At 49.0% G+C, this 6659-nt stretch overlaps 1 protein-coding gene across 1 annotated transcript in view; it reads left to right on the forward strand.

The window, feature by feature from the left end:
- Positions 1–2432: 2432 nt before the first annotated feature.
- ppox (protoporphyrinogen oxidase) overlaps positions 2433–6659 on the forward strand; it is a gene marked incomplete at its 3' end in the record, with an annotated part of 17377 nt that continues 13150 nt past the window's right edge. The window contains exons 1-2 of the mRNA XM_078537877.1: positions 2433–2492; positions 4857–4916. The remainder of the gene's footprint in view (positions 2493–4856; positions 4917–6659) is intronic.

Consider the following 6659-nt stretch of genomic DNA (forward strand, 5'->3'; position numbering starts at 1 on the left):
ACCTCTGTCTTAAAAATATCCAGAGACTCTGCTCCCATCGCCTTCTGAGGGAGAGAGTTCCAAAGTCTCACCCCCCTCGGAGAGAAAACATTTCCCCTCATCTCCGTCCTAAATGGACGACCCCTTATTTTTAAACAGTGACCCCCCCACCCCCCGAGTTCTAGATTCTCCCACAAGAGGAAACATCCTCTCCACATCCACCCGGTCAAAAACCCCCTCAGGGACTTAAAGGTTTCAATCAAGTCGCCTCTCACTCTTCTAAACTCCAGCGGGTACAAGCCTAACCTGTCCAACTTTTCCTCATAAGACAACCCACCCATTCCTGGGATTAGTCTGGTAAACCTTCTCTGAATTGATTCTAATGCATTTACATCCTTCCTTAAATAAGGAGACCAATACTGCACACAGTATTCCAGATGTGGTCTCACCAGTGCCCTGTACAACTGAAGCATAACCTCCCGACTTTAGTAATCAATTCAAAGCAGCCGCTTGATTGGCACCCCATCCACAAACATTCACTCCCTCCACCACCGACGCACAGTAGCAGCAGTCTGTACACCATCAACAAGATGCACTGCAGGAATTCACCAAGGCTCCTTCGACAGCACCTTCCAAACCCACAACCTCAACCCTCTGGAAGGACAAGCCATTCCTTCACTGCCACCGGGTCAAAATCTTGGCATTCCCTTCCTAACAGCGCTGTGGGTGTACCTACACCACATGGACTGCAGCGGTTCAAGGAGCAAATTGTTGGGGCTGCGGGCTGACAAATCCCTGGGCCCTGATGGACTTCATCGCAGGGTCTTAAAAGTGGCGAGTGAGATAGTTGCTGCATTGGTTTTAATTTTCCAAACTCCCCTCAATTCGGCGGAGGTTCCATTAGATTGGAAAATAGCACATGTATTTTTATTCAAAGAGGGAGGGAGACAGAAACAGGAAACTACAGGCCAGTTAACATCTGTCATAGGAAAATGTTAGAAGCTGTTAATACAGCCTTAGAGCAGGGCACTTAAATAAATTCAAGGTAATCAGGCAGAGTTGTGAAAGGGAAATCACCGATTTACTGGCGTTCTTTGAAGAAGTAACAGGCGCTGTGGAAAAAGGGTAAAAGGTGATGTACTGTACTTCGATTTCCAGGAGGCTTTTGAGAAGGTGCCACATCAGAGGTTACTGTGGAAAATAAAAGCTCATGGTGTAGGGGGTAACACATTGGCACAGGCAGAGGGTTGGCTAGCTAACAGGAAACAGAGAGTAGGCAGCAATGGGTCGTTGTCTGGTTGGCAGGGTGTAACGAGTGGTGTGCCACAGGGCTCAGTGCTGGGGCCTCAACTTCCTAGAATTTAGATAAGTGACTGACTCATCTGTATGATGTGGGAAAATGTGAAATTGTTCTTTCTGACAGGAAGCATAAACAAAAGCATATTGTTCAAATCATGAGAGAGACTGCAGATCTCCGAAATGCAGAGGGATCTGGGTGTCCTAGTGCATGAATCGCAAAAGGCTAGCGGGCAGGTACAGCAGGTAATGAGCAAATAGAACGTTATTGTTGATTGGGAGGGGGAATTGAATAGAGAAGTAGGGAGGTTATGCTTCAGTTGTACAGGACACTGGCGAGACCACATCTGGAGCACTGTGTACAGTACAGGTCTCCTTATTTAAGGATGTAGATGCGTTGGAAGCAGTTCAGAGAAGGTTTACCAGACTAATCCCAGGAATAGGTGGGTTGTCTTATGAGGGAAGGTTGGACAGGTTAGGCTTGTACCCGCTGGAGTTTAGGAGAGTGAGAGGCGACCTGATTGAAACTTTTAAGATCCTGAGGGGGTTTTTGACCGGGTGGATGTGGAGAGGATGTTTCCTCTTGTGGGAGAATCTGGAACTCGGGGGTGGGGGGGGTCACTGTTTAAAAATAAGGGGTCGCCCATTTAGGACGGAGATGAGGGGAAATGTTTTCTCTCCGAGGGGGGTGAGACTTTGGAACTCTCTCCCTCAGAAGGCGATGGGAGCAGAGTCTCTGGATATTTTTAAGACAGAGGTGGATAGATTCTTGGTTAACAAGGGGGGGTGAAAGGTTATCGGGGGGGCGACGGGAATGTGGGGTTGAGGTGACCATCGGATCAGCCAGGATCTTATAGAGTGGGGGAGCAGACTCGAGGGGCCGACTCCTGCTCCGAATTTGTATGTATGTCTGGGGAGTGTTCCATCAGCCTCCTGACTTATACCTGGCTGCCACACCTTGAGCCCCTTGGCTGCTGTGCCCCTGCAGGACTACAACTCCCAGCAGCCCCCGCGCAGTGGCAACAGGTACGCGCATGCGGACTGACACTGCAGACGTCATCGGTGACGCGCTGACCCACTCCGCTGCCCCTGCACCCTCACGCATGCGCGCTGCCACCGCCGCCCCGCCATGGCATCGGGCCCGACGCATGCGCACTGGGGCGACCGCCCTCCGACGAGCCAAGGTGGTTGGTGGCGACGCCGGAAATGGCCGTTCAGTGAGTCGGGTTTTTAGCTCTTCCTTCCCCTGTTTAAATCTTACACCGTATGTCGCCTACATCCATGCAGACGTTCGGTTTGTTTCGGCCGTGAGAACGGTCGCGATTTCTGAGGCTCCTCATGTGTTACGCGGCGCAAGGGAGCCTCTTGCCGGCAACTAGCGCAGGCGCAATGGCGAGGAGGTGGGGGTGGGGGGGGGGTGCGGGGAGTGACGTTGCCCTATTGGGCAGGCGCACTGGGGACAGAGTCTTCTGTCGAGGCTAGCATTGCTGCGCATGCGCAGTTGGGACGGCGCTAAACCCTGCCCTCTCATGCAAGCATAGGTCTGCGCAGGCGCAATGGAGACAGACACATACCCTCCATTCCCTCCCACTGGGTCCTCATGTTCCATGGGCCTGGAGTCTCCAAACTCCCCAGCAAAGCATTGGGATGTTGTCTCAAACCCCGCCCCCCAATCCCGGTTGGTCCCACTCGTCAGCCCAAAGGTTCAGGCAGGGCCGGGGCTTGACCCCGGTTTCCAAACTCCCCTTTTCCCTCTGGCTACTCCCTCCAAGTTGGCCCAAGTCAAGGGGAAGGACAGAGGTGGGGGCTGCGGTGAAGGGCCTGGAGTCAGACCCTGACCAAAGTCACCGAGGAGCCCCCCAAGAAGCCGAGGAGCTACCCTCCCCCCACCGCTCACCTGCCCAGGCTGCAGACCCAGGTCCGCCCGCCCTCCCACCAGGAGCTCGGCCAAGGGCCACGAGGCGCGGTCAGCTCCTTGCGCTGCGGACGTCTTCCCCCAGGCTCCGCACCTCGTTCCCCACAGCAGGCGCCGCACCAACCTCGGCCAGGGAGATCCAGAGCAGCGTCCGCCTCATGCTGCCTGGGGAAGTGGACAAATACGGAGTCTCCCAAAGCACCAGAGCGGCCGCTGAATACACCAACCCGTTTAGATCGATCGTTCGAAAGATTACTCCCAACGGAGCTCCATTCAAATACAATCATCTCCCCCTCTCCATCCAAATACAATCATCTCCCCCTCTCCATCCAAATACAATCATCTCCCCCTCTCCATTCAAATACAATCATCTCCCCCTCTCCATCCAAATACAATCATCTCCCCCTCTCCATTCAAATACAATCATCTCCCCCTCTCCATTCAAATACAATCATCTCCCCCTCTCCAACCAAATACAATCACCTCCCCCTCTCCAAATACAATCATCTCCCCCTCTCCATTAAGATACAATCATCTCCCCCTCTCCATCCAAATACAATCATCTCCCCCTCTCCATTCAAATACAATCATCTCCCCCTCTCCATCCAAATACAATCATCTCCCCCTCTCCATTCAAATACAATCATCTCCCCCTCTCCATCCAAATACAATCATCTCTCCCTCTCCATCCAAATACAATCATCTCCCCCTCTCCATTCAAATACAATCATCTCCCCCTCTCCATTCAAATACAATCACCTCCCCCTCTCCATCCAAATACAATCATCTCCCCCTCTCCATCCAAATACAATCATCTCCCCCTCTCCATCCAAATACAATCATCTCCCCCTCTCCATTCAAATACAATCATCTCCCCCTCTCCATTCAAATACAATCACCTCCCCCTCTCCATCCAAATACAATCATCTCCCCCTCTCCATCCAAATACAATCATCTCCCCCTCTCCATCCAAATACAATCATCTCCCCCTCTCCATTCAAATACAATCATCTCCCCCTCTCCATCCAGATACAATCATCTCCCCCTCTCCATTCAAATACAATCATCTCCCCCTCTCCATTCAAATCCAATCATCTCCCCCTCTCCAACCAAATACAATCACCTCCCCCTCTCCAAATACAATCATCTCCCCCTCTCCATTGAGATACAATCATCTCCCCCTCTCCATCCAAATACAATCATCTCCCCCTCTCCATTCAAATACAATCATCTCCCCCTCGCCATCCAAATACAATCATCTCCCCCTCTCCATTCAAATACAATCATCTCCCCCTCTCCAAATACAATCATCTCCCCCTCTCCATCCAAATACAATCATCTCCCCCTCTCCATCCAAATACAATCATCTCCCCCTCTCCAAATACAATCATCTCCCCCTCTCCATCCAAATACAATCATCTCCCCCTCTCCATCCAAATACAATCATCTCCCCCTCTCCATTCAAATACAATCATCTCCCCCTCTCCATTCAAATACAATCATCTCCCCCTCTCCATTCATGTGCAGGCTTCATTAAAATATAAGCATCACTGCACGCAGAGCATTGGGACTGGGATAATGAGGGTAGCGTTGCCTCTCCCATTGTGTTTCTGTAGGGGGAAGGAAGCAACGTGGTCTGTCATGTGTATCATTTCTCTCTCTGCAGGTACCTGATGGCACAATGAGCTTCATGTGACGTTTTCTGTCACTGCTTCCTTCACACCGGGTATGACTCCAGGTTTTTGTTTGTTAATCCCATTCTTTCTACCCCCTCAGCTTCTTCCCTTGACCTCGATTTCCTGCATTGGGCTCCTCAGTGTCACTTGATACAAAATCAGACATCCCTCCACTCAATCCAAATACAAACATCCCTCCCCTCAACCCAAATACAAACATCCCTCCACTCAATCCAAATACAAACATCCCTCCCCTCAATCCAAATACAAACATCCCTCCCCTCAATCCAAATACAAACATCCCTCCCCTCAATCCAAATACAAACATCCCTCCACTCAATCCAGATACAAACATTTCTTGGAAGGGCAGTTTGAATAGTCCCATTCCCTCGCTTTTATCGTATCGCCACCATATTGAATCTGTTTCCACTGCCCTTTCAGACAGTGTATTCCAGATCACAGCTGATCTGTTACGATCCCAGCTGATGTTAATACTGGGCAAGTCAGATCCCAGTGTGAAATCTGCCTTGACAGATCCTAACTTTTGTTTTCACAAATGTGGAGGGAAGTGACTGAACAAATTCACAGGGGTCTGCAGATGAACTTTTAACCCAAAGATACAATATTTATTAAAACAAGAAAAGTGAAGCAGACAGAAAGTTTTGGAAGGATCTCAATACAAACACAAGAAGACGAATCAAATTCCCACTATTCCTTTACTCCAGCGGTATCTTTACAGACACATAAACCAATGAGGTGTTACCACGACCTTGACACAAAGGCTTCTTCCTCGAGACTGGCAAACAGATTTCTCCTGGTGACTCCCCGAGCGTCGCTTGATGCTTCTCACCCAACTTGTATCTCTCTCAGAGACATGAGTTCCCTAAACTCCATCTTCCGATAGCACCTCTGCTAAACTGATCGCTTTACTGAGTCCGACAATTTGACTATTCGGTTAACTACCGTCCCAATAGCCTTGTGGTTTTACTTCCCGGAGAGCTTAAACCCGGTCTTCTCTCTCTGGCAGTCACTCACACACTGAACTCTCCTCTCTCCGCTCCAGCCTTTTTCTGTCTCTATGTCACTTGGTCACTGTCGCTAGTCAACAGTAAAGCTTTTTCTACTTTTTGCTTTTGTTTCCTGAACCACGGAATCTCCAACCCCTTTTAACCCATCTCTTTCACATCAGGGGTTGTAAAACCTCATTAAAAATGGATATATACAAACAAACCCCAAAGATCTGAAACCTTTCAGTGACAAGTCTATCCAGACACCCAGGCACCAAGGTTCATTAACAAAACCTAACCGAAACTGAAACCATTTTTACCTTTCTTAATACGCAAATGTATATATAAATTCAACTTAAAAAATATAAATTGTTCATAACACTCGCTACTTAAAGATATTTCTGCTCCCTGTCCTCTCTGGTTCTTTTACCAATTACCTGAAATCTGTGCCCCCTGCTTACTGACCCTGCTTCCAATGGAATCATTTTCTCCTTTGTTAGGCTCTCCATTGAGACCAATAACCTTTTAAAGAAAGGAATCCCCCAATGGAAGGGACTGATGGACAAGATTTCACTTTTTAAAACTTCTACTGTAACTGCGAAACCCAAAAACCGACATAAGATTAAACATTCATTCACAGAAAAGTGAGGTGGAATGATTAATTTCACTTTGAATCATCGTTGTCACAACAATAACTCTCTCAAATGCCTCAGCGTTACTCCCAGTGCATGTATAGCACCACATGCCATCTCAAAGCCCTCTAAACACTGCTTCCTGTACGCAAGG

Source organism: Cetorhinus maximus, unplaced genomic scaffold (genome assembly GCF_964194155.1).
Source record: "Cetorhinus maximus unplaced genomic scaffold, sCetMax3.hap1.1 HAP1_SCAFFOLD_3236, whole genome shotgun sequence".
Taxonomy (NCBI): Eukaryota; Metazoa; Chordata; class Chondrichthyes; order Lamniformes; family Cetorhinidae; genus Cetorhinus; species Cetorhinus maximus.